General features: G+C 40.5%; 1 long non-coding RNA gene across 1 annotated transcript; it reads left to right on the top strand.

Moving 5' to 3' along the window:
• Nucleotides 1-518: 518 nt before the first annotated feature.
• LOC104691674 lies at nucleotides 519-27826 on the top strand. Its single transcript, XR_752267.3, has 3 exons — nucleotides 519-625; nucleotides 7843-7903; nucleotides 26162-27826. It is a non-coding gene; the product is annotated as an uncharacterized LOC104691674 (long non-coding RNA).
• The last annotated feature ends 100 nt before the right edge of the window (nucleotides 27827-27926 follow it).

Genomic DNA, 27926 nt, shown 5'->3' with positions numbered 1-27926 from the left:
CCACGCCTACCTTCAAGCCTAAAGAAAGAGGTTTTTAGTGACTTATCCCAGTGAGTGGACCAAGACTGTACAATAGCTGAGTGGTGTGCAAACACAGAACAAAAGGATACTACTGAAACTAAAGAGCTCAGAAGGTGCTTCTACATTAAAGATTATCAATGTCTATTTTTCTTCTTCTGTGCACTCCAAGCAGGATCCCCAATACACCCTGTTAAACACTAGACCTTAATCACTAACTACCAAGAACAAGTTACAGACAGAAGCATCAATTCCAAATATTGGCTGATTTTTCTATTATTTCCTCTTGGAAAGAATGTCAATCCTCAGCTATTTTTACCCAAGGTTTTTCAATGGAAAAATAAAGATTATCTAAAGAAATCTGTGTGGGTTGTTCTTTGGGTTTTGGTTGGGTCCAGGTTTTTTTTTGGGGGGGGAAGGGGAGGGAAGAGGGGGAGGTGCAGGGAAGGAAGGGATTTCAGAGCCCGTATTTGGAGCACTCATAAAAGCAAAGTTGCCTTGACAACTGTAGCCATCTTTATACAGTAATTCTCTTTGAAGAGTAGAAGGCTGTTTTAATTCCTCATTTTTCTTCTCTGTCTACAAGGAGATCCCCTCCCACTCCCAGGTAAGATTCTGTTGTCATACACTAGTTTTACTTCAGTGTATACCCAGAGTACAGCCTGTTCTCGTTGACTAAACCCAGAGTTTTAATAGATGTTATTTGACTTTTAAAAGCATTTCATATTAAGATTTTCAGATTTAATTGACAGATATTCAATTTCAAAGTCCTACTCTCCTCTTCATAAATTGCTAATAGTATTTTATCCTAAACAGAGCTAACCTAATATACAGATGAAACTTTGTTGTCATTTCAGCTGCTCGGAGCTCTGGGCTGTATATAATTGCTCTCTTCATTTTACAGTTCTTCTGCTTCAGATTAAACTTTTTCAGGATGTTGCAATGCCAAAACACACGTTCTGACAGGAAACCAGCATCAAAGGTAAAGGGCTCACAGACATCTTTGGTGCTTTGAAACTGTAGGAAGAGAAGTAACTGCTTAATTTACAACAGTTATTGCAGGGGAACAGAGGAGAGGAAGAATAAAACTCTGTGACGGAGGGACTCAATGATGCTCAGTGCCGGCACATCAGTGCCACAGGAACAGGCACAGGCTGCCAAGAGAGGTGGTGGGTGGATGTCTCATCCATGGGAACACTGGAGGTCAGGTTGGACAGGCATCTGAGCAACCTGATCTACATGAAGGTGATGGACTAGGTGGCCTTTAAAGGTCCCTTCCAACCCAAACTGTTCTGTGATTCTCCCTGTGGTATTCTGAATATCCTTCAGATTGAAATAAACCAGTTAGGGAGGGAAATTCTTTTCAAAATAAAGATAAGCCAAATAAAATAATTCATCATGATAAAAATTGCTTCATGCTGGGGGCTGGGAGGTGTATGTGTGTATGGCTTCCTATAAGGAATTAGAATTTTTCAAGGAGAACAGACATTTTTCACCAAACCTTTCATGCAATTTTCCACTCAGTAAAAAACGCTTTTCATAGATTGTCTTTAAATAGCTCCAGTTACAACAACAGTACCCACACATCTTCCTGCTCACCTGGAGTATGAAGAAATGGAGGTATAAATTTATAACAGAAGAATAGTGGGGATGTATGTTAAATCATGCAGACTCGACCCTTCCTGCAGCCCTCCCCAAGGAATGAGCAATGGGCTAAGAACAGCAACTCTTGTTACACACACACAGGTCCCTCAAACACAAAGCCAGATGCTGCATCATGGGACGTGGGCACACACTTCCTTCTCCTCCACCTCCAACACCCAGTGCCAGCACTCTCAGAACAGATTCATACAAAACCTGGCCCTTTCCAAGTCAACATACGGAACTGGAAATTCAATTTCCTCAGTTTGAAGGCTTAAGGCAGACCCTTGTGGGTTAGTCAAGGGAATTAGGTGGCACATATGGTTTAGAAGGGATATTCCCCCCACTGGCACCTGCAGCTAAACTCACCCTGTAGGGCACTGCTGGATCCCCACGTATTGCTGGAAAAAAACTGTGCAGCACCAGTTCAGAATGAAGCCAAAGTAGATTTGTGTGTGTGCACATGCCTAAACACAGACAGAAAAGCAAACATAATCATCAAGTACATGAACTTGAAATATAGTTTTAAAATGCTCGAGAAGAATTGTAGAATGTCCTGGTTAAATACCATTTTTGTTCAATGAAATATTTTGTTGCCATCAGATTTTGAATACGCAGAAACTTATTTATGGCTTTTTTTTTTTTCTCTCCACAGTTAAGAAATTCATGGGCAAATATTCCCATTTTTCCATTTTCAAAATGATGGATTTTTTTTTAATTGAAATTGTTATTTTTGGTGAATAACATATATATTTATATTTTGATAATCATTTTTAACCGCACTTAAAAATGCTTGAAATGCAGACTGATCCCTAATGAACTGGATACCCATATAAAAGATTTATTTCATTTTTTTTTTAAATAGGCCTTTTTCTAGGATCAGTTCTTTGGTCAAGTGACAAGGGAATCCTTAGGATGGCCTAAGACATGACCCACTGACTTGGATGTGTTGAGTAATCCACTACAAGCCCCGAGTCACTTGGAGCCTCAGTTTCCCTCATTGTAAAAGGCTACAACTGTCTTTAAAAAGCACTCTGAGGTCTGCAGATGAAGCAAACCATACGATAATTGCCATCAATCAGAGCAGCATCCAAGCAATCAACAGCAAAATGTGGCTCATCTCCCAGATTAGTATCTGGATAAACAAAGATAGAAACAAATAATCAGACAGGAGAAACCTGTTTCCATAGGAATCACATGTAATAATGATATTTATTATACTTCTGGGAGGATAAAAGGAAATAAAGATGAGTGGACACACATCTAGCTTCTCTTATAGAGTTGTATCTTGTGTGTAAAATCAACTGGCCCCTATTCCTCCTACTCAGAGGAATCTTTGATAATTCACATGTGAAATTAAAGGCATCTTATTTATTCAGTTATTTATTATTCTCTGTAAAATGAGTTAGGAATTTGTCCCTGTGAATAATGTTAGCCATAATAGTTAATTTACTCCTATTCATTGGCAGTAATAAAAATGTACAAGGGGATGCAGAAACATTATTATTTCTTGCTTGAAGTGCAATTTCATGTGGTGAGAAAAACATGCTAATATGCTGCAAAGTGCTACAGGAATTTAGTTCTCAAAGGAATGGTGGTATTAAATGTATTCTGACAAGAAGGGGCTTTGGAAGGGAAACATTTATCTTCATAAAGTCATTAAATTTACTGAGCAGCACCGCATTCTTACTGCAATCTGCTCACTCCATTAAAGGCAGAGCTGTGGAACAGTCTCTTCTGTATGAGGAACATTTAGGAAATATCTACATTTTTGAAAATTGTAATAATGGGGGAAAAGAAGATTCAAGGAGGAGGAAATAATATGTCCTTCTTTAAAAAAACCCTCTGCATTAAAAAAAAAAAACAAAAAAACCCAAAAATTGAAACCAACAAAAAAACCCCAAATACCAAAAAATACAAACCCATGAAAAGCCTCAGAAATTGCTGCTCATAAAGAACAAGTTTCACTGCCTACCTCTGGAAAGAAGCATACTGTAGGGGAACTCTGAAAGATAAGACTTCAAAACAGTGCAATGAGGGCCAATGGCTTTCAAGGCATTGGCAGCACATCACTGGCATGTGAGGGATGCTCAAAGTAAAGGGATGGGAAGAGCAGCTTTGCACATTCGTATGTGGTCTGTAGCTACCTGCTCACATCCACACTTATGGCAGTGAAACGGAATTGGAGTCCTGAAAGTTGGAGATGCTCCTCTCAGCGTCATTTCCCATGCAGTTGGTTACTTTATTTCTCTTTGTCCTTGATAGTTAGATGTATTTTAAGTAAAAAGATAAAATCTCTGTGTGTATTGCAGTGCTTCAGTAACATTTTGGGTGAAGCACAAAGTTCAGACAACCCAATCCAAAAGCTTGGGTCAAAGTCACACCACAATAATCTGCACAATTGAATAAACAAGCCCTTCCTCCAGAGGAAGCAAAATTTTCTCTGGACAGGAGAAATCTAGAAAGGGTGTTTTTAGAGAGACCTCAGCACTCTAACTCCAAAATGAACACAGTCCTGAAATTAGCTATGCCTCAGATGTGGAAATTGTTGCATGAAAGGCACCAGAACCAAGACACACACATTATTCTTTTGTAGCTCCCTCATAACCTCATTAATGACCTCCAATGCATCCACTGGAGAAGGAGACTACCTGTGCATGTTCTGACTATGGCAAACATCAGGAACAGAAATATTACAGTCAAATATGACAGTAATTCTGTTAAACCATATTTCTGAACAACAGCCAGAGCCATCAACATCATTACTGCAGGCTTTGTACATCAATATCACAGAGTGCCAAAGCTCTCTGGGAATTCATTCAGAAACAAAGCAGCACAAAACCATAACATAAACACCACAAACCCACCTGCCCTCCTAACCACAAAATGACATGGCATAGAGAAACACCTCCACAAGAACAAATGCACAAGTATCAGAACAAGAACATCATGCTCAGTATGATTGAACCTAACTAAAACCAAGGAAGACCAATATTCTTAATGCTTTTATTCACTACAATGGGGATTATCATATCTCCCTCAACTGATTTTGTTATTATCACACCCACAGTTTCTCTCAAAAACTCAGAAATGTTTTTGTCTTGCTTGTGAAAGCAAACCAAGATATTGATAGAACCAAGCGATCCCATTTTCACAGAGACTGAATGCAAAAGGTTTCAAGTGGTGCAAGTAAACTTCTCCTCAGCTTTTCCTTTGTGAGCAGACAATCATGATCAGGGCCCAGAAGTCTAAGTAGTAACTTATTTCTGGATCTAGTAGGTTTGAAGAATGACTTTCTAATGGCTTTACACCACAATTCTGCAGATTAGTGTTTGCCCACACTTAACAACATCTGGGTTAAAGGGCTGAACCTCCTGGCTTTGTCCTGTCTCTAAATGTGCCAGATAAATATAGCGGGCAGAAGTCAGATAGCCTGCAGAATAATTGTACAACCATACCAATTTCAAATATACTTGTAGCCAGTTGCAACCTTGCTGTAACACAGAAGAGGAAAAAAAACTACATCAGGAAACCACAGACTTCCCTAATGGGTTACAGTGCATAATTGAGTATAAAGAATAGTTATTGCCTGAACTACAGTTGAACTGAGATTTCCAGCTTCCCTAGCAAATGTTCTGCTACTGCTGCTAAGCTACAGCAATAATTTCTAATTGTGTGGGTTTTAAGTGAAAAGAGCAAGAAATCCTGTTCGATTGGTTACCGTAAACTATTCCTGCCAACAGTACCAGGTCATTGGAACAAGCCCTGGAAATCAGAGGTCTTTTACCTAAATAACAGTAGCAGAGGCTGGGAACTAATGAAGCAGTGCTGCAGTAGCATCACGCCCATTACACAATTAGAGGGACAGCATTGGACACCATGAGATTGTCACACACCTTGCTAATGAACCATGTTTTACACACATTTAATTAATTAATTATGGCTGAAGTCATTCACTGCTAGCCAGCAACTGCTTTATTATACACAAACCTGACCACCTTACTGGAGTGCTAATGAGCTATTAAGTGGGACTGCACGTTACCAGCAATTTTGTGGGAAATCAAGTAATAAGAGATCAAATATCAAATAAAAGAGCTTTTAATCCAAGTGAGATAATTAATTGCACCTCCTGTCTGACAGCTTTCCTAGTACTTTACAAGAAAAAAGAGCTTTCTCATCAAGTTAATTTGATCCTATTGCCAAAAACTTTTTTAAAATTTTGAGTGCCATTTAGCAAGTATGACAGGAATTATTATTATTTACATAGCAGTTTCTCCTTGGAATTCCAATATACTCCACAGACATCACTCCAACACACATGGAAAGAGGGTCAGCAAACCCCAAGAACTGAATAGGCTGGTGAGGAAGCAAAGAAGGCAAGGTTACAGTTTCTGCACAGGAGCTAACTGCTTCACTCCTTTCCCAGATCTCTCATTCATTTCTCAGCCATCCATCTGCTTCTCAAAGCCATGGAGAATATAAAGGTGCAGAGAACTTGCAGTGCACCCTGCCAAAGGCCAGTAAGAGCTGCAATCCTTGCAAGTCAGGCAGCTCCCAAGGGCAAGGCAGGGGAGCAGCGTCAGAGCCTCCCCCAGCAGCGGGGCTTGGTGGGCTCTGCTCAGAACAGGCTGCAGCCACCTTCGTGTCCCCCTGCACTGCTCTGCACCCCCAGCACCTGCTGCCCCTGCACACCCCAGCCTGGAACAAGAAGGCATTTAAGAACACATTTCCTTATGCACCAGCTGGATTTAAACAAACAAACAAAAAAAGCCACTAGTAACACCTCCCAAACTTATTTTGGGTGCTCCCAGTTCAATAAAGAATGAATTCTGCTCTGACTTCATTTTTCCCTTTATCATAAGTGTCATAAGACAGTATAGAAGATGATCAGGACATTTGAGGAGGTTTAAAGCAAGCTGGTTTTTGGAGTCAGGGAAATCAATAGCCAAGAAGGTCCCAGCTCAATTTTGGAGCCTAAATAGCATTCTTCTTGGGCTTGTATGTGCAAATGTGTTATAAATCCCTGGGGCCTCAACAGAGCTTTTTTCCTGCAGTTTCAGTCAAATATAGGTTGGCCATGACTTCCATAACATCCATAAACTGTCAAAAGCAATGTGATGAAAGCATACTTTACTTCTCCCTGGGTTCAAAATTAAATGCTCACCATGCTTAAAAGTCTTATCATGTTTTAGTCCACTGGCTCATACTATCATCTCTGTTATCCTTCTACTTCCTTTCTACATGTTTTTTTTTCCCCTTAAACCTTCTAGTCTTTCAGCATTCTACAGCCCATCATTAGTTAACTCCTGTTGAATTTTATAATTTGTACTGTCCCTAATTGGTTTGTCACATTCCTATTTCCTTCTCAACCCCTTTCCATTTTCCTACATTCTCGCTTCCTCATGCTTATTTTCCTCCTACACAAACCGTGATATTTATTGATGCTGAATTCAGCCCGCAGGCCAAAAATAATAGTCAGTCCAAAACCAAGTGGCCACAGTTCTTCAGTTTTTCACATATTAATTTCAGAAAAGAGGTTAGATTTGGCTAAATTCCCTCTTCTATATTTCTAGCTACTGAAGAAGCTGCACATACAATAAATATTTAATAGGAAATCCCCTCCAGCTGAATTCAGGCCCCACAGCATCTCATTACCATGTCTTGGAATAGCATCCTCATTGTCACTTGCTTAATTATGCTAAGAAAGAGTTGAATTGTGTGGCTGTTGGGATCAGAAAGTGATTAAATTCACTTGGCAAGACTTTGGGTATCTCATTATGGTCCTCATTTAGCACTTCTAATTGAGTCCATTTTTAATTTTTTTTTTTAGTTTTCTAGAATCACAATTTGGAAAAAATACTCCCAACAACAGCAAGTATTTCCTTAAATTTTCCTTATTTAATACAAATTCCTGCCATGAAGAAGAATCATGTAAAGATTAAAAGCAATTTGATGGCCTACTGCACCACTAATCCTTTTAAAAGACTCTTACCCTTACAGAAAAGGGGACTGAAACTCCCTAGAGCAGACACCTACTTTCAGATGGAGTTCTCTTTCCTACACATTAACACTTGCTGAGGATCTTGCCCTCTATAAATGATCACAAATGACAGCTTGCTCCCAAGCAATCCCCCTGACCTCTACTCACCAGCAGTTTTTTGAGAGCTTGTCTCCTTATTTCAGGTGGGAGCATCAGCACTCTGAAGGTGAAGATGAGGATGCTGCTGGGCAGGAGATGATGAGAGTATGTATGTAATCTCTCTGTATGAGAGTTGCTACCTAGCTTGCAGGAAATTCAATTCTCTGAAGTAAACCAGCAGAAGCATTAGATATCATTTCAATCACAATTAAGGTGTCAAAAGGCAACTCAAGTGATGCACAAGTGCCAGATATCTGCGCAGGGGGTTAATTTCATCCTAAGAAGTCAGATGACAAGAGAGTGCTCTATTAAAATCAACACACATACAGATTATCAGCAGAGATACAGTTCTCATATTAGTATTGGGAAAGCCTCTTAATAGCATCATAAAACAAATTCTCATTGCAACAGTTATATACAGTCAGAAATAGGTTGTTCACAGACTCTGATTTGTACAAAACTTTCCAAAAACAGCATCAGGAAAGCACACCATTGCAGGTAAGGTCTGTGCTGAGTATCTGAGTGCAGAAACACTGATGAAAGTCTCTCCCTCAGAGTGAGATATAAATAACATACCTATAATCCCTGAAATTAACCATAATCAAAGAATAAAAGATTTCAAAAGTCAAGAATAAGGACTGAATATCTTAGGACTTCTCCCACAAAAAGAAAACAAAGGAAATACTTCCTACAAACATCCTTACCAGTCTTTACAACCAACAGCCACTGAAGTTGAAGTGTGGTTGCTACAACTTCATTTTGCAGAGATGTAGGCAAACAAAGGAAGGTACTTTAAGAAACTCTAGAGCAATTCTTCTGTAAGAATAACAAAAATAAGTGATACAAATGAAACATATCGGCATCCAATAAGGCCTGCACGTGACATTTCTATTTTGTAGATGCAAAAAACAGAGAGGAGAAAAGTTTATGTGACTTTGTTGATGCTTACACAAAAACACCAGTATGACCCTAGAAACAGGCCTTTAATGAAGCCCTTGTCCATGCAGAGCCCTATTGGAAGGCACGAGCTCTGCCTTAAAGTAGCACCATCACTTTTAGTCTGCTCCAAAACCTGCTGCGCTAAAACAGCCAACTCCTCACTCCCAAGCCTCATCCAGAGAATGACACAGAGCAAAGGTACTTAATTTTCCAAAATCAAGTAATTTCTTTCTTTCTTATCCCTGTAGAAAGACTTCTCTTTTGCAGAATCTCCCAAGCACATGATCCCCTTTTCAACAAAGCAAGAAACTTTACAGTTTCCTTCTCTGCAGGTGTGAACCTGTCACAAGAGGGTCAATGTCTGTCCAGCATAGCCGGGGATTTGACCCTTTACTTCGAGCACAATTGCCACAGAAAAGTTTTCCTTCTACAGTACCATAACAATATCCTAAAGACATTCTCAGCTACTGCAAAGCCTGGATTTTGGTAGTCTTACCCAGTTTTGTGAACTTTGAAATATTTACAGGCATAAACATCTCTTCTACCAGGTCTTTAAAGTCTATTCAGAGAAACAAAGGAAGAAAAAGAAATGGCAGAGGAAAAACTCAAAGCCTCAAGGCCAGCATCAGCCCAAGGATTTGTGGTTCTCCTGAGTGCATTTTTTTAGTGTCTCTCTTCAAGCTGGTACAGGAGATTGACTTTTAAGGTTGATGGTATTGATCTAATTCACAGCCCTATACTCATTTATCATGATTCTTTAATCAATAGCCCAGCTACTTAAGATACTGGGAGTTCGGGTCCTTATTTATCTAGATGACATTTTGATAGCACCTATCTCCTCGGGGGCTCTTGTCTTGTAGGTCAGCGTTTCATTACACCTCATCTTTCCCCAAGGTGTGTGAGCAGTGGGAAGACATTAATGTTTTCGCCCCAGCTATGTTTGGGTGTGGCAGGACCACATTTTGGACCCCTCAGCAGGTTTTGCCATTGTAAGGACAGATGGATTGGGTGCTGAGCTGGTCAAAGCTGGCATTCTTTTAGCAGAGTCATTCTTATTTTCACCAGTCTGAGCTCTCTGTCTCACAACCCACACAGGTGCCTTTACTTCTAACACAAAAGGAGCTGTTGAAGTTTAACCAAAAGATGCTCCCAAGTACAGCAGGTCTCATTGTTTCATCTCTTCACCTTTTCCTCCCTTAGCATCAAGAGTAAGCTTCAAGAGAGAGCTCACTGTCAGACTCTTCAATGAGAGCTTCAGTTCTCCAGAATGAAGCAGCCTCAAATGTCCCTGCTTTACACAGATCCTCTCCACCATGAAGTTCTATCAAAACACATACTGGCAATAAGATTATGACAAAACCACACTTGTTTATTTAAGCACAAGTTCCTGGTTCAGTTATTCATTTTAAAGATCATTGCTATATTCATGTTTTTTGTTAGGATGGAGGATTTTTGCTTTTCTTCCAGGAAGAGGCAAGGTTAGTTGGCTTTCATTGTAAAAGCAATGCACCTGAACTGCAAAAGACTGCTGAACACCTCAGTGAAAGCAAGCTAAGAATAAACAGAAACCTGCTGGTCCTTCAAGCTGAGAAATAAACCCTCTCAAGCTCTGAGTCTTCAGAGTTGTGTGCTGCAGCCCAGTCCCAGTGTACAGCACTGCATCTTCAGCTGGTGGGAGAGCAGGGAAGCAGCTGCAGTTTCACAGCTGAGCATCTGGTCGTGCAAACAAGGTTTGCATGCCCCTGGCTGAATCTCCTTCAGCTCCTGTAGCATGCAAGATAAAAAGCACAAGCCTTGAATGTGGCTGTGTCATGAATCCCTTCGAAACTTGCCTTTTTCAAAACTGAATTCAAGTGTCTGCACGCCTCAGAGTAACCAAGACACAAATATCCTGCAACTTTTTCCCCAGCTCAGGCCAGCCTCACCAACTGCTACCTAAGCAATTCTCTGACTGATTTCATGCAGACCAGTGTCAACACTTCCTGGTCTCCAAACTCTTCCAAGATCAGTTGAGAACAGAACAGCTTCCCCCAAAAATGGGCTTCACAAGCTTCCAAACCACGAAAAAAATTCTGTAAGTTGCAAGGGAAGGTTTCTGGAGAGAAGGCAAGAGAGCAGAGACAACTAGTTTTCTCATCTCTAAGAAAATTATCTGTAAGATTTTACTATTGTCTATGAGAAACCATTGCTCTACAAAAGAACCCCAAACTTCCTAAAGCTTCCTTTGATTGGATAAGTTTTAAACAATTATAATTTACAAATGTAAGTGCATATACAAGGACAAAAACGCTGTCAGTAGTGCTGCTGTCATTCTGAGCATTACTTTGTTTTGGAAGTAATTCCACCTGCTGCAGTGACGTTTCTCAGAAAGCACAGTGTTACTGCAATCCAGAGCTGTGGGATTCCTTCCTCTCCCCCATCTCTCTCCTGCTACAGACATGTCTTCTGTCCAGTGTGGTGACTGTACAGTGAGTGTCTGTCTGGCTGCTACTGAGTTTTCAATATGTCACCATAATGGCTGTGTGCCACCACAAGGCTCACTCAGTACCACTGCTCCCTCGTCATTATGGAGCCTTCCTATCCCATAATCTTCCCTGCTCAGCCTCACTGTTAATTATAATCTCACAGCAACAGAAGGCAGGATTATGTCCACCAAGGTCTGTAAAGTTACAGTGGCACAGTATGGTCGTGCTGCATCCAATCCACATGTGCCTATGAACTTCAAGTCATTTGCATCTGAAAAATAGATCTGTTGCTTTAGACAGAAGAGCAAATACAGTCACTTCCCACTACCAGAGTTTCTCTAAACTCACCGTAACACTGTGGATGAAATCTAATCCTGTACACAAGGTCTTCACAATCCCTTCCACCATTTAAATAGGTTTATCTATGAGGGAAGTGGTGCCTGAACCTTCTGCTGAGGTAAAGGGTGAATTTCACCAGACTACTTACCCAAAGCCATTGCTTCTCAAATCAGTCTAACAACTACAGCTGCTCCCTGACACGCAGGGAAGTGCTGTCTTTTAGAAGGGCTGCTGCAGCTTGTATCTCAAAGGCAGAATAAGTAATGTGGGGTGACAGATGCTTTCAGAGCTGTTTTTGCATTGTAGAACTTACACAGCACATACATAAATATATCTACTACACATGCAAAAAAGACTTTATTTACACATTTCCTTCTTGTCATATTTAATTCATACCCGCATACACTCAGTCTGCTACGTTCCAACTTGGCCAAATCCTTGTTCACCGAACTATCTTCCCTCAGCACTGCAACATCCTAGGGGCACACAACTGAGGGAAGAGGGAAAGCCTATTAAGTGATGAGGATGCAGTATTTATAAAAATTAAAATGTGAGCTGGGTGTTTGGGAAAGAATGAAAAAAATTCAAGAGCTGCATTGAAGTATGCTGAATAAATTTAAAATATTAAATCAGGGCCTTAATTACTATGTCTCTAATCTCATACAGTCACACTTCACTTTGAGGCAATTTGTGATTAAATAATAATACTTTAAGGCAAATAACAACACTTGGCACTTTTATAGTGCCTTTTGCCTAATTAGTTTGGGATTAGTTCCTTCACATTGGGTATGGGGCTTTGAAGATATAAAGTGCTAAGTATCATTATGACCTGAGGATCTCAAAGCATTTTACCCTACGCATTAATTAAGCCTCAGAGCACTCCTGTGAGGTAGGTAAGTATCCTTCTGCATTTGGCAGGCCCAAATGGAGAGAGCCTTGGCTAGTGTTTTCAAACTTGCTGGCACATTCTGGAAGCACTTCTGTGCCCAAGCTGCTTTCCTGAGCTGGGCACTCCCATGGCCCTCAGCCAGAGCAGTGCCCACATGAGCGTCCTCACATTTCACTGCAAGGCTCCTGGAGCAGACAGCTCTGCAGGGATGGCTGGGCATGCCCAGAACTGCTGGGAAATCAGATCACTGCTTAGGAAAAAGCCATTAGAGTTCATTCCCACCTGCAGGAAGCCCAGTGAGAAAGCTATCCTCAATTTCTTGCTCAAAAGAGTGAAACTGAAATATTGCAACAGCTCCAATCCAAGGATTTCTGTGCTGGAGTCAGACACAAAGTCATGGCCCCCACTGTAGGTCATAAAGCCCTCAGACCCTCTCAAGAAACATGAGTTTCTTTTCTTTTGTTTGTTTCCTCCAAACACCAAAACTCAAGAGGCAGGCTAGGGATCACAGGCTGTTACCAAAGCAAAAAAAGAGGCAACTTATTTCCTTTTAGTTCATCCATTATGAAAACATAAATCAGCAATAAGAAGCTACAAAATCTTCATTCTATTTATAATTAATATTGTACCTGAAGCAGTCACCTGCAGAAGAAAGAGGTTTGAAAGGATTTCAACTTACTTTGATAATTAAGGGTATTTAGTGTCCTTTAAACATAAAGTTTAAAAGAGAGGAAATCCACAATCTGCCTGAATGTTCTTAGTTCAACAAAGTCTTTGAGTTGACAGCTAATAATTAATTAACAATGAATGGTGTCTTTCAGGCTGTCACGGTGATTGACACTATCATCTTCTGAAAAGTGAAAGATTTGTTAATGTGGCAGACTACAGTCTGGGAAACATTAAAGCTTCACAATTCCCACTGCTTTCAGCTAAACGCTTGACATGACAGGTTACCAGCTTGAGAAGAGGAGGAGGTGAAGAGAACAGCAGCAACCTCTGCCGGTGGAAGCCTGGCTTCCCCTCCAAGCACTCATTTCCTTCAGAGATACAGGAGAAATTAGGGAGAAAATCCAACTTGCTGGCAGCCGGGTCAGCAGGCTGGGACTGGAGGGGCCCTGCAGATTCACTGGAAGAGCTGCTCCAACCACCTTCCCTCCACCGGGATTACTCCACCTGGCAGTGTGACTCTGGATTTATCCCTGTATTCACCAAATAAACACCCAACAGCTGTCTAGGTTAGTAATTGAGAGCTCATTTTCAATTATATGTATTTGATGATTTCTTTTTAAATCCTACTTTTACAGACACCGCCAAAAACAATTAAATTCTAACTTAAAACAACAGATTAACTAAGCAGCAAAGATACTTCATTTTAGTAAACAAGGAGTTCTGCCATCTCTCCTCCTCAGTGTTGCTGTTGGCTACCTTGGATCCAGCTTCATCATCCACCTTCCTCTGCCTCTTGGCTCTCCTTATGCTTAACTCAAGGACAACTTCTGTACTGATGAGCTACCTCTGCTTATTGTCACCTATCTCCCTGGTATCACACCTGCAGGTCTGGCTTGACTCTCCTGCTGCAGAACCCTTGTTCTACAATGCCTTTATTAGCACTCTGCTTTCTCCACCCCTATCCCACTTCATGACTGTCAGCTTTTTCACAATTCAATTGCTTCACATGTCCAGTACACAGGAAAAACTTTTGGTTTCAGCCTCCTCCTCACTGCTTTCCTTTCCATTTATAAGATCTCTCTCACTCTTTCTCACTTAAGATCCAATTTTCCAAGCTTCCATCCCAGATCACCTTCATTTACACCACATCAGTTCAGTTCAGAGAAGAAAGCAGTTCCAGTAGAATTGTGGAGACCAGAATTACCTGCTCCTTCAGCTCCTCTGGCATGTCTCTAACGAAGTCTGCTTTTCTGATAAAAATAAATCCACCTCCACAATTTATTCTTTATCCATACAGGCTTTTGCAAACTTTCTACCAAGAAAAAGAAAGGACACCAGACTTTTAGATATTTGAATGTCTTACTCTTTCTTCTCCCTTCCCTTTTCCCATTAGACATAGAAATTACTTTGCTTCTGCCGCATTTTAGTTCTTCAGGAATTGCTCTCATCCTCATCCCATTTCCTATTTTCCTCTGTGTCTCCTTACACTCAGCATTACCATATTCAGTTTGTCCCTGCTCAGGAAATCTCCACAGTGACTCTGCTTGCTTCTCCACCTGTTGGTTCATCCCTACTCAGTCTTTTGCTGATTCTGTCAGCATAATGCTGAGGGGATTCCCCCCTGCTTTTTCACACAGGAACCAGTCAATCCTACTGTAACATCAACATTCTTCTCTCTGGCCTTCCGAGCACAATTGTTCCCCAATACCATTCCCTCCCAAATCTTGTTGCAAATACCTTTTTTTGAGTTCAAGTCTTGCTGTTCTTCCCCTTCCTCCTTCGGCTCCCCCTTCTCTATTATTTATGAATTGCTTGCCTTGAGTTTTAAGGCTGTTCGTGATTTACTGACACATCCCATTTCCTCTCATCTGCTCCCAAGATGTCAGTTCTTGCCTCCAATCAGCCCTTGGCACCAAACTTCTCCATTTGTTGCTTTTTAAAATCAAGCCTTTTTTTGCTTTCTTTTCTTCCTTCCATGTTGTCCCCCCACACAGGAAACAACCTAAAAATTATTTCATTCTGCTTTTCAAAAATTTTCCTTTCCATTAATGCCTGCAAAGAAACTGACAACAATAGATCACTTTTTGCTCAGATCTCTTCACTTAAAATATTGTTTCCTTATACTGTTTACACTGCTGCCTACCAGGAGTGGTCAAAATCCCTAAGTGGATCTTCTAGTTGCTATAGAAATATAAATAACAAAAAGAACTTAGACTTAGAGTAGGCAAAGTACACACAATTTATACCAGTTGCTCCTTGCAGAGAAAACTCCAGAGAGCACCTGCAAATAAACTAACAGCCCCACATGCCTAGCAGGCTTACATGCCAATATTGATGATGGAGATGCCCAAGCTCTATACATTAGTTTACCATCCTCCTTCAGGTGTTATTTTCTTTCTTATTTCAAAGAAAGAAGTGAAGGGGAGAGATGGGGGAGAATGTTACAAGACACCCCCCCCAATATACAGCCTCTCCGAGGATAAAACTTGGGGAGCCTAGCATTAAGCATGTTCAAACCACTGTGAGCTAACAGATGCACAAGAGCACAACAACTTGACTTCTGTGGGACTCCTGCAAGCACAGTCTGCTTAATAAAGGCCTTAATTAACAACTTTGCAAAGGACAATGAGATTATAACAATTATTCACTGCAGGCAGCCTGTTTTTTCATCCTCCAGTCTCCAGCATTTGCTTTAGCCTGCATTCCAGATAAATATTTTATTCTGTGCAAGCAGAAGGTTCATTATGTAAGTGACAAAGAGAAAGCATCAATTGCCATACACACAGATCCTAATGCACCTGGTTAATGTAGTTATAATATGTCACTGCAAAACATCTTGTCAGCATTTTGTAATTAAAAAAGAAAAGCTACTACAATAATAAAAGCAATGTATTTAACAGAGACAAATATCACATGTAAGATGATCTTCCACAGCAAAAATAGACGTTACCAAAGCAAAGCCTTGATAACCTTGCCCTACATACTCCGGTACCCTCGAATGCTCTTTGGCCCATAAAAAACCCTTTTCCTCTCTACAATAGCACTATTCAGATAAGTAACACTGACCAACCTACAGGGCTGCAACATTTTTCAAAGGACAAAAAGTGTTTCTTTCCCATTGAGTCAGCAGGATATTTATTTCCTTATAACAAAGAGTTTTCTGAACTGCTGAGAGATTTGTCAAAACGGAATCACAAGTGATACATTAAACAACCAGAGGGGAGAACTTATTATTAGGCATTAAAAGAGAAAGCTGCAAGTTTACAAAAAATAATAGGACTGTGTATTTGACTTTGTAAATTCTCAGTTAATGAGAAATCAAACATGAAAGGCAAACATTTAATTGAGAGTAAATTTAGTCATTTAAATCACAGCCACTCACAATCCTGCTGTCTTACACTTCATAATACACAGCAAAGGACAACTGGCAGGGCATAAACACATGCCTGCTCAGAGCTCTGGAATATGCTGCAGTTATTTAAATACCACTTAGAAAGTCTATTCTGGTGGTTTGATATTACGAAAATGCCAGCTCCCTGCACTGCAACCCAGCACACAACAAAAGGCAGGGCACAGCACTGGCAGCAGCGCTTCCTGTGGCAAGGCAGCACCTTTCCTTTTCCAGGGACACACCTGGCTCACAAGGTGGGAAAGCCTCATTGCCTTCCTCCAGCACCCCTGGGTGGTGAACTGCAAACGCCCAACCAGTCACACCCAGTGGAGTTTAAGATCTACTCCAGAAAGAAGGAAAGGTGGGTTTACCTTTTCACAAGCCAACCATATCAAGCCTACACCCCCGATTGCAGCCATGAAAAGGGAAAGGCACAAGTAAATTTTGTTTCCTCCATCAGTCTGAGTATCACCTCCTGTATTTTAGTAAGGCACAACACGATACAGGCAAGACTTCACTGTACACATTGCTCTGACACTGCTGCCTTCTTGCTGCCACAACTCCAGAGAAACAGAATTAAGATTTGCTCATTCTTGAGCTTTCCCCACTAGCTAAACTAAGCACCTCCCTGCTCAAGCAGCCCTGTATCCAGGGTCCACTGGGGGCATTAAGCTTTTCCTGCACAAGCTAAAGCCCCCAGGAGTCTGCTCAGGCTTGCACCCAGGAGCCTGGTGTCTCCACATTCAGGGCTTGCTCTCCCCTAATGATCCTGACTTTCCTTAAAGACTGCAGAGCACTGGGAAAGGCCTCCTGGGCCACAAGCTTTCAAAATCACAGTACTGGAAGACACCCCAGAAGGCCATTTAGTTCATCTTTCTATTCATGGTGAGATGAACTGTAAATATGGTATTTGCTCTTAAAGGTCTCCAGTGATGCAGCCATCACAATTTCCCTGAGAAATTGAAAAGGGATGTCTCCCCTTTTCACTGTCCTTTCCAACAGTGAGGGTTTGGTTTTTTTCCTTCATATTTAGCTTGAAGTTTTAGCTTCAGTTTAAGGGTGTTACTTCTTCCCCTCTCTCCAAGGACAAAAAATATTTTTAAAAACCACAAGTTTAAGGACAATAGTGCACCTATTATATAGAGAAAACAGTTTGCATAAGCAAAAACCATAGACCTACCTTCTCCCAGATTTGACCTATTAGTCGCTAACAGAAATGAAAGAGTTTTTTAGAATTAAAACCTCTTTCTTCTTTTCAAAACAAGCACTATGTGATATGGGAACAGGATAAGGATCTGAGAGAAGAGAGAAGAAATACAAAAGTGATTCAAACTTCGTCCTCATATTTCCAAATGCCTATTGATGGTAAGGACACATGCATATCTTAGTGATGGAGAGGAAGATTAGCAATAACAGAACTATTACCATTATTTGAACAGTGTCTTTTATTCAACATTAAAAAGGGACTCCTCTCACCAATTCAGAGTTTCACTCTCTGTGGTTGGACCACGCCCTGGATTATCACACATTAACACAATTATCCTGCAGGCAGTCAAATGTAAGCCTTCCTCTCCTTTCCTGCTCATTCTTATGTACATCCATGGTGTTTCTCTCTAATTTGGTACACCCCAGCACAAGCAGTTCTTCATCTGTTACTGCAATCAAGGCTGGAGGATAAAACAAAGAGAAAAACCAATACTGGAACTTGAGGAGAACCAGTCTGTGCCATGAACATGTATTGAATGACAATACAAGAAGGAGTGTATTGGTATTTACTGCAATCTGCCCATGGCCAGAACAGCTGAATAGTCCCTATTGTATGTCTATTTTAAGTGTTTTATGAACTTTAAAATGGCATTGATCAGAATATATAGGCTATTTCAATCCAGAGAAGATTCATCTAATACAATATTAGTATGTGGCAGTTGGAAACATTTCCCTGCTAGGGACTCCCTCTATCCTAGATGCTTTACTTACTTCAAGGACATTTCCTAAATGGAATGCCTGGGGCTTTTGAGGTTTGTTTTGGTTTTGTTGGGGTTTCTTGTTTTGGTTAGGTTTTTTTGTTGTTGGTTGGGTTGGTTTTGGGTTTTTTTTTTTTGGGGGGGGAGTGTTTTGTTTTAATTTTTTTTTTATTCTATCATCTCTCCACAGCAGCAGAAAGTTAATCTTGACTTGACAAATGCAAAAGCTTAGACAAATCACAAACACACTATTCAGCATGTCAGGCTTACAAAGAAAGTTCTGGTTCTATCAGATTTCCACACCACATACAGCTGCAACATTGGCTTATATTACTAATCACTTGCAGTATTTGTGTCTTGGGTTGTAACAGATGGTGTTTGTGAGGCATGCAAAAGCTTCAGATAGCCAAATGGTACAGCAGTTGAGATAAGGAAAAAAATCCTCACAACAAAATACCCATCCCTACTGCGGAGGCAGGAATGTGAGCAGTGTTTAAATTATTCCTGGTCTCTGCAAGCACAGTGGACTTACAGACTCTTAACCCTAAACAGGACTAGAGTCAACCTTTCATATTTCATTACCCCAGTAAATCCACACAATGCCAGCTCATAGATGAGATGCACAGAAACACAAGACAAACCACAACATAGAAAAGTTCTGTTCTTGACACTTCTTAGGCCTGGGCTCCAGATTGCTCCAGTACAGCTCAGGTGTAGTACACAGGTGTTTTGGCAGCATCTCAGTTCTGATGGCAAAATGCAGTACCCCATATGCTAGGGCACTTCAAAATTCACCAGGGACGCCCTGTTAATGCAATCCACTCAACTGCAGAGAGCGCAGTAATCTGTTCTACAGTGACCCAATGAGTCATAATTCTCAGTGCTGAGCTGTTGGCAGGTAATTTTTAGGGGACTTGTACAAGCCTCCACCTCTGGGGAACTATTTTCAGCCATGAGCTTTTTTGTCTACATGCTGACATGGCTTAACAGACATGGAATGGATGAAGGACACAAGGCACATCTTCACACCAGCACTTAACTTCCTGACATCTCAGGAGACCTCTTGGCAGTTTCTTGTGTTTAACAAAGAAAGAAAGAAGCTAAAGCCCAGGGCAGCTGCCAGTCAAGACCACCTAGTCTTGTTTTGAGATGAAAGAATAGAGACAACAGAACTAATTTCTGTCAATGCTTCCCTGGATTCAAGGTCTTTCTAATAGCATTCTCAAATAATACAGTTAAAAAATCATGACTGCCTGTTGCCTGGGGTTAATAATCATTCAACAACATAGTATGAGTATTAGATGGGGGAAAAAAGCATACTTCTTAACTAAAAATTGTGGCTGATACTGGACCTTTTTGGATTACAAAAAAGCCCTCCCCCAATTTTTATTGTTCACTCTTTATCTTTCTTTTACACTAAAAATATAGGAACAAGACAAAGATTAGTTTTTCTTCATTCAATAAAAGAGAATGCCTCTAAAAATAATTTGGAAGAAAAGTCCTTTTATAAAACTTTCAGAAGATACTCAGACCACTGCTCAATACCATTATGCACAATTGACTCACATTACATTGAACACAGCTGGGATCACTTATTTCTCTATTTCTGAGGGGTTTTAGCACTGAAAAACCAACCTGCATTGCTTTTAGAACTCTTCCAACATACAGGCTTCAGATTCTCTCACCACTGGCTAGTGGGCTTGATTTTATGGTGATATTCATGCTGCCTTTGCTTTTAGAGCTGCCTAGTTTTGTTTAAATGATGATAGTATTTAAGCACAATGCCAGCCTGAACAGCCCTTACTACAGGTTTATATGACCCTGACATGCAGCAGCACTGACATTTATTATCAGTGACACCTGGATGATACTTTTGATGTCTCACTATCAAATTTGGAACCACTGAAGAGAAAAAGATCTTACTATTACACTTAATTGAAGCAGGACTTGTTCCACAGAGGGATGCCCAAGAACATCACTACAGAATCTTGTTACTACAGAACTCAAAGCACAGAAAATTAATACAGTATTAAAATAATATTAAAATACAGAAAAATGTGCTTGACTGGGACACTTCAGATGATGCAGAGCTGGAAGTGGAACACGACACTCATGAAGGATTTATTTGAGCACCCAAAAGAACACACCTGATCTCTGTGGTAGCAAAACTCCAGTCACCTGCCCAGATAATCAGCACTTGCCTTTCTTTCTCTGCATGTCAGGCCCACAAAGCAATCAGTCACTTGATGCTTCCGTGAGTGCTTTCAAAGCATCTGATCCTGAAAGCAACAATGCCTCCTCTCCGAGAGGCCAGAAGAGAGTTGAGATAAACCTCAGCACCGCACAGGCTGGTACACCATGTAGCTCTATTTGCTCCTGCTGTACCACAAAATTATGGAAGAAGTCAATGCAAGTGGGAAAAAATGGCTCAACATATACAGCCCACAGAGAGGCTCTCAATAAACCCAGTACCTACTCCTACAACAGGCAGAACACTCAGGCAACACTTCTGTCAGTCATGTCCTCCACTGCTACCGTTAGTGACTGAGTGAGCATATAAAATTTGGGTTGAAAATCTCTCTACTTGTAGAACCAAATGTGGAAATAATCTTTTGCCATAGAAATAGACCAAATATTGGCCTGAGGTTGTTGCAGATCTGAACTGGAGACTTTCCTACATGGCAGAATCTTGCAATAGACACATCAGCATCTTGGGAGTACCAACCACTAGAGACGTAAAATCACGTGCTATGGGAACACAAGCTACATTCTTGGTATTATTAGACAAAATCCTGGGTAATTTGATCTCTATTAATGGTTAAAGTAGGAAACAGCTTCCCAAAGAGGCAATCAGTCTTGCTAAAGTACATGAGCATAAACTGAATCAGAGCTTCAGAAACTCACTTTACATTTTATGTAAAAATAGAAAAAGTAATATATGCAATAGAGCCATTAAAATGCATGTGCATTTGTGTGCAAGTTCTCTTTCTTCTCTTCCTTTCCTCCCCAGCTTGATAACTATATTGTTGATAGGAATAAAATATCAGCCTTTACTTGTACACATACCCGAGATCTTGTAAGCCATTACAACGTGTTTTTGAGATTTGCCACTTCACTGCTCTATAAAAAGCTTCCTGAAAAAGTATTAACAGATGGCCTCTTACTCTCTGAGACTGTTCGCAATACACCAGATGGCAACCTGAAAGAGAAAATCCAACTTACATTTTCAAAACTGAAAGAAATGTGACAATATCCTCACAATAAATATACAGCATGAAGGTAGCAATAAATGATCCGTTTGAAGCAAACTGGCTTTCTTTATTTAAGTAGTGAATCCAACCCTCACTTTAAAACATATTGCAGAATGCTTCATATCCAATGCTGGAAGTAATTTCTGATGCAAGCACAAAGTTTGCTTTAAATGAGCAACAGATTTATGAGAGGCAAGGTTATTTGAAAGAGTGAAAAAATGGCCCCATAGCCTTGGGCATTAAGACTTTCTGTACTGGCTCGCTGGTATCTGGTTTGTGTCCGAGAACTAGTCTGTAAATTGCAGCATTTTTGCTATTAATGTTAGAAGTATTAAACCCAACTTGCCAGTCAGGGTCTTGTTAGGGGAAGCCAGCAACTCTTCCAGATCCTTACTGTTTCCAAGCTTTCTGATTCACCTGCCAGAGAGCAGCTTAGCTCAGCTCAAAAGACCTGGAGAGCTCTGCAAAATACAATCAGCCTTTCTCAGTGTCAGTGGCTATTCCTTGGGGCTGGGACTGCCACTTAGATGAATCAGGGTATCCTTCAGATAGAGGCAGTAATCCCTTCCCCACAGCAGTACCACTGAAAACAAGGACCACTGATGGGGTTAGACATGCCTTCCAGCACACATCAGGAAACCCCAAAAAAGATGTCTTTGTATCTGCACAGTATCAGTATGATGGGGCTTCTTTTCTGGATAAACTTTTGAGTTGTTGCTGCAATTTCATTCATTTCATCCTACTCCTAATTCCAAGGTCACAAGATATTCTTAGGAGATTGAAACAATTCTTAAGGGGAGGGCAGGTAACTTTCCAGCTCTCTCACACCGTGGATCATTGTAATTGTTCCTAGCAAGTTCACCTTTCACATGCAGGACACACCTGGAAAGCCCACTGATTTCTTCCTCCAAAGCCTCTCCAAAGAGGCACCCAGGGATCTGGCAGTAGAAACACAAATGCCTACACCTGCCTTCATGGAAATACAGAGTGATCTGTTGTGCAATCAGGTTTTCAGCAGAATTCCCTACTGAAGTCAATATGCCATAAGCACAAAATTGCCTGTAGGACAAATTATAAAACTACAAGCTAGACAGCTGTCCTACCCTTGCCCATAAAAGGGAACCCACTCTATAAAACTGCTATTTATTATTAATAATATAAAATATTTATCATTATACCAGATGTATGAAAATTGTCACAGAGAGAGTTTTGCTCTTTGCTTTCACATTGGCAACAAGCCCATTTCCAAAAGCTATAAACAATAACGAAATTAGTCTATGGAGATAAGACAATTACAGGACTAAAGCTGGGCTTTCTGAGGCAGTGTACTACCACAGATCTAAAAGACCTCTTTTGTTAGTCCAAGACAGTGGACTGTAAGAGCAGATTGGAGAGTTTTAGGGAAAAGGAGAAGAAATCTGCTAAGTTTCAACCTACAGATTCCACCTGGAGCTGGAACAACTCATTCCCCCTAAAGCAAACATCAGCTTAGTAGTCTGCTAATATTGTACAACTTTATCATTTTCTGACTAAACTATGGATCCATAATGGTAAAAACCATACTATACAAAAATTAATCTTCAAAACAACACAGGATAAAGCAACATTCCAATGGGAATATTATTAATTTTTTCAGTTGTTATCCAAGTCACCAGTAATATGCTAAAGCAGCAGTGTTTAAACGGTCTTTTACACCTGACAAAAACGTCTGGTTTTGGATCTTGATGCTGTCCACTTTGGAAAGTGATAGTATCACTATATGAATAGCTCATCCAGTTCCCACCTGCTGCTCATCCACTTCTGAAATCTGGCCAGGCTACCATCTTCACCCTGGCACCAAAATACTAATGCACATCCCTAACTGTACTTCTGCCTCCATACAACCACCACACTCCTTGCAAAGCCACTGGAAAATTTCAGACACATTGCTAGGAAAGGGAAGGCAATTGCCTTACTTTGATCCATCTTTTTCACATAGGTGCCAAGTTCTGCAAGACAGGAGATGTGTCTAGAGACCACTCACTCCTTCCTGTTCTGGCCCTACTCTGACTTACTGGTGAGCTCAATCAACAGGAGGAAAGGAAAAAAAAAGGTGTTTCCTGTTGGGTTATCAAGCTAGAAGCGGTTTCCAGGGAACCAGACACGCACCAACAGAAGGGCAGAGCCAGCCAGCTGTGAACAGCAGCTCAGAGGTGGGACAGTCCCTGCTCTTGGCAGCTGGCTCAGTCACAGCTCAAACCTCCCCCCTTGATGGTTTGTACAGTGTCTGGCACTGAGAACAGGAGATCTGAAACACTGAACATTTTCTAGGAAAAAAACCCAAACCACAGCACCACTTAAACTAGAAATCTACCTCTGTCATTTGAGTGAAACAATGCAAATCTGTTAATCCCAGTGGCTTTCGTGCAGCCACACAAGCAGAGAACTTGATTTACTTTATGAAAGAGGCTAAAAAAAGCAGAGTTCCCATTATATTTCATTTCCCCAACTCATTCAATGATCAAACGCATGAGAGTCCTCGATTCTACCCCGCGAGCTCGGGTTTCCACTTTAAACCTGCTGCAATGACAGGGTGTAACTGATGATGACGGGCTGTCACCATTCACTCTGGAGCTGGCAGGCTGCAGGGGAGCGCTCTGCCAATGTACAAGCTCAAGAAATAGAGATGCCAGACCTGAAGAGATGACTGCCCTGGGCTTTTAAAAGCACTTGAACTGTTCAGCGCCCAGTCAGTGACTGCTGGCTGTGAAGATCTTTTTGCCTTGCTGGTGCTAAATAGGGAGGTGCTGGTATTGCACCAAGTGGGTCAGGGTTACTGACCAGGACATCGAAATCATGGCAGTGCAAGACGGCCACAGGAGTGAAGGTGCTGTGCAGCCCAAAGGCTGCCTGGCAAGAGAAATGAGGAAAAGGACACATCTTTACAGCCTGATCCCCGTTCTAAATATAACTATTGTTAATAACATCCTTAGAAAGCTAAATACCATCCCTCAAACTCATCTCCATGTCTTGCACGTAACATTTCCAAGGCATAATCATTTCTTAAAACCAGCCACTTTTATACTAATGCATTTTGCTGCTCCAGCACGAGAGGTACCTGTGCTTTCAGTTCATAGCAAGAGCCCCACTCACCTGGTTTTATTTCTTTAAATTTTCAGTTCAAGATACACAGGGAGTTTTTTAATGCCAACACGACTTTACATTCTCACTATTCAACAGGTTCCCTATGAACTTATCCATACAGATAGTATTTTTTTGGAATACTACTTTTGGTTCCACTCTTACTAACTGTAGCATAAATCATAATATATCTTGCAAGTGTAAAAGTGGTTTGAGGGGAGGAAACAGGACTTGAGTAAAAACACAATCGAAATGCCTTGGCCTAGGTTTCTTTCTGCAGGGGAGAAAAAAACCAACTAAACTGGCACAAAAGGGCTGGAAAACAGAGATTTCTCCTTCATAAAGACTCAGAGCACATCTCTTAGGGGTGCAGTATTCAAACAGGAATCAGCATTTTAGCTGGAGACAAATGCACTAATCACAGTCATGGACACAACTGAACTAAATGCCTCAGCAAAACCACTCAGTAATGGCATTAGTCATGATAAAGGAAATTTGTATTTTTAGGATAGGACATACTCAAAGAATACAAACAGAATCCTTTGTGCCTGCTTTTACGAAGAAATGATGCAGAGTATTTATTTGATCAACTTGCTATTAAAATGGCAGCACAGCTCAAGACATCCTTTAAAGAAATGTGTCTGGATGAGAAAGCTACTCCATAAATTGCTTTTAATTGTCCAGTTGACCAATTCCTCTACCACTGAGCAGAAAGAGTTCAGCACGGAAAAAAAAAAATAGAATTGAATGATTACAGAACAACATGGTTATTTTTAAAGTAAATTGAAACAAACAAATCTCTATTTTACCTTTATACATTCCTAAGCCTGTCCTTTATTAAATAGTGACTGAACTATTCTACACTTGAAGTTGTAAGGACACAAAAAATAGGACTCTGAGCCTATCTATGATCTACTTTTAACCATCTCTGCTTCAGACACTGATTTTCTCTTCCAAGCTAATTAGCTAGCCCCGTGAGGCGAAAATGCCAATGCAGCTAAAGTGACTATATCAAGAATTAGCAGTAAAAATTTCTAAAAATCAGATTTATTTTCTAAACTACATATCACACCAAAATTTACAAATTACTACATAAGACCAAGTGATATTAAAAGGGGGATTTTTCTTATTGTTTAAAATTTGGAAGCACTGCTTCCAACATGCTTCTAATACCAAAAAATAATTTTAAAAATAGAGAATAGAAGCACTCCACTACTCTTATCCCATAGCTGTATGACTTATAGCTGCTGCTGATTAATCAAATCACAAGTCTTTATTTCAAATGCAAAATGAAATGTTTAGTGGCAGCTAATATCCCAGAGTTTCTGTTTTTCAGGCTTCTGTTCTTTGATGTGTTACTGACCTCTAGTCGAGAAGCTCCGGAATTACAGAGCAGAGCCGCTCCCACATTGCGGATGGCATCGGAAGAACTGGTTCAAAATCCTAACAAAGCAGGGCAAATCCAGAGGAATCCTGCTCCTCCCGGCTGTGGGCTCGAGGAAGAGGCGATGCAGCAGAGCCAGGCACTGTCGGTAAAGCAGAAGGAAGGTTTACACGAGGTTTGTGGGCGAGACTTTATGAAGAACATTGTGTGTTTGCACTTCCCAGTTTTTAACTTTAATGTCTTGTGACTCATTTAAACCTCTCAGGAGAAATGAAATATTATTGTCTGTAATCAAGGATACAAGAAATTTTGAGAAATCCAGACCTGGCTCTTCTTTTAAACTAAAAAGTAGCAGAAAGGGTTTGAAGGGAGAGGTGCAAGCGAGATGTGGGAGCCTTATGAAGCCTAACTAGCACAGAAATTCCATCCTGTGCTCCCAAAACCTTGGCACGTTCACCCAACACATTCCTGAAAAGTGAATGACTGACCTTAAAACACGGAGCACCAAGACAGTGTTTTTTCTAGCAGAAATGAAATCCTGCTGATTAGCACTCGGTCCCCCACTCAGGCAGGTCTCTTCAGCCCACTGGTTCTTTGGTGGCACTAGTACTTGTGCCACAGACTTCTGGCCTTGACTCAGAAGAGCATTTTAAACTCAAACTTAGTTAACACACTTTTTTGTGTGTTTTACTGACTAGGAATGTACTTAAGTGCATGGCTTAGTGCTCTACTAGGCCAGGCCCTCACTCTATTTGATAAAGGTAAATGAAGGTTAGCACTTAACTCCTTTCACAAAGTGAATATTAGAAGAATCCTTAGACAAACCGTCCCTTATTAAGGCAGTGAAAAATTCACGTCTCATTTGCGTGGCTTTATATCAGAAAGAACATCATTGCTTTAACAGAGCAACACGGAACAAATACAGAAGATACTTGGGTGTTTCCACCAAGTATTTTCTTGGAAAAGAGTAATTGCAAGCAAGAGGAGCAGTTATAGAAACAAACAACCCTCAAAAGAAACGAGGGTTTGCAAATTCTTGAAACATGAAGATCCTTTTAAAGAAAAACCCATCACAGCTTCCCTGACCAGAATGCTATACCTCCAAAATAAATAGCTTTAATCTCTGCTAATCTTATTTCAGCAAAGAAAAGCTAAAGGTGGTGACAAGAAAATTATTATTCTATCAAGTTCAATAAGTCAATCTATTTTTAACATCCCTGATCTTGATTTTATTTAGTAAAACAAGGTATCCAAGTTTTCCAGCAGAGCAGATAAAGGAAAAAGATGAGCATCCCACAGCTGCACATAATGAGGGCTCCTGAAGTAATGGATCACATCCTTCTTACTGTGAAATATTCAAGAGGGCTCAAGTGAAAAGAATCATTTCCTTCAGCAAAAGATCAAACTCACTTTGAAAGCAGGAAAATGTGGGAAGTATTAGGCGAGGCTGTAGGTTCAGTCAAGGATAGGTATTATACACTTCATACCTGCCAAGATTTGTCTTCTAGGAATTATGTCCTAATTCTATTACCAGGAAAATGTTTCAGAAAAGGCTCTGTTCTTCAAAGCTGGAATAGCAGAGACAGAGATCAAAACAAACTTTTTCCAGACATGTGATTAATATTTGCCCTCTTATTAGGAAATTTGTTAAGGGGAAAAAAAAAAAAAAAAAAAAAAAAAAGCCCTGCTTAAAATTAACCACAGCTCTCTGGCCAGG

The sequence above is a fragment of the Corvus cornix genome, chromosome 4A (assembly GCF_000738735.6).
Source record: "Corvus cornix cornix isolate S_Up_H32 chromosome 4A, ASM73873v5, whole genome shotgun sequence".
Taxonomy (NCBI): domain Eukaryota; kingdom Metazoa; phylum Chordata; class Aves; order Passeriformes; family Corvidae; genus Corvus; species Corvus cornix.
Note: the sequence above shows the minus strand (reverse complement) of the source record. Positions and strands in the feature narration are given on the sequence as shown.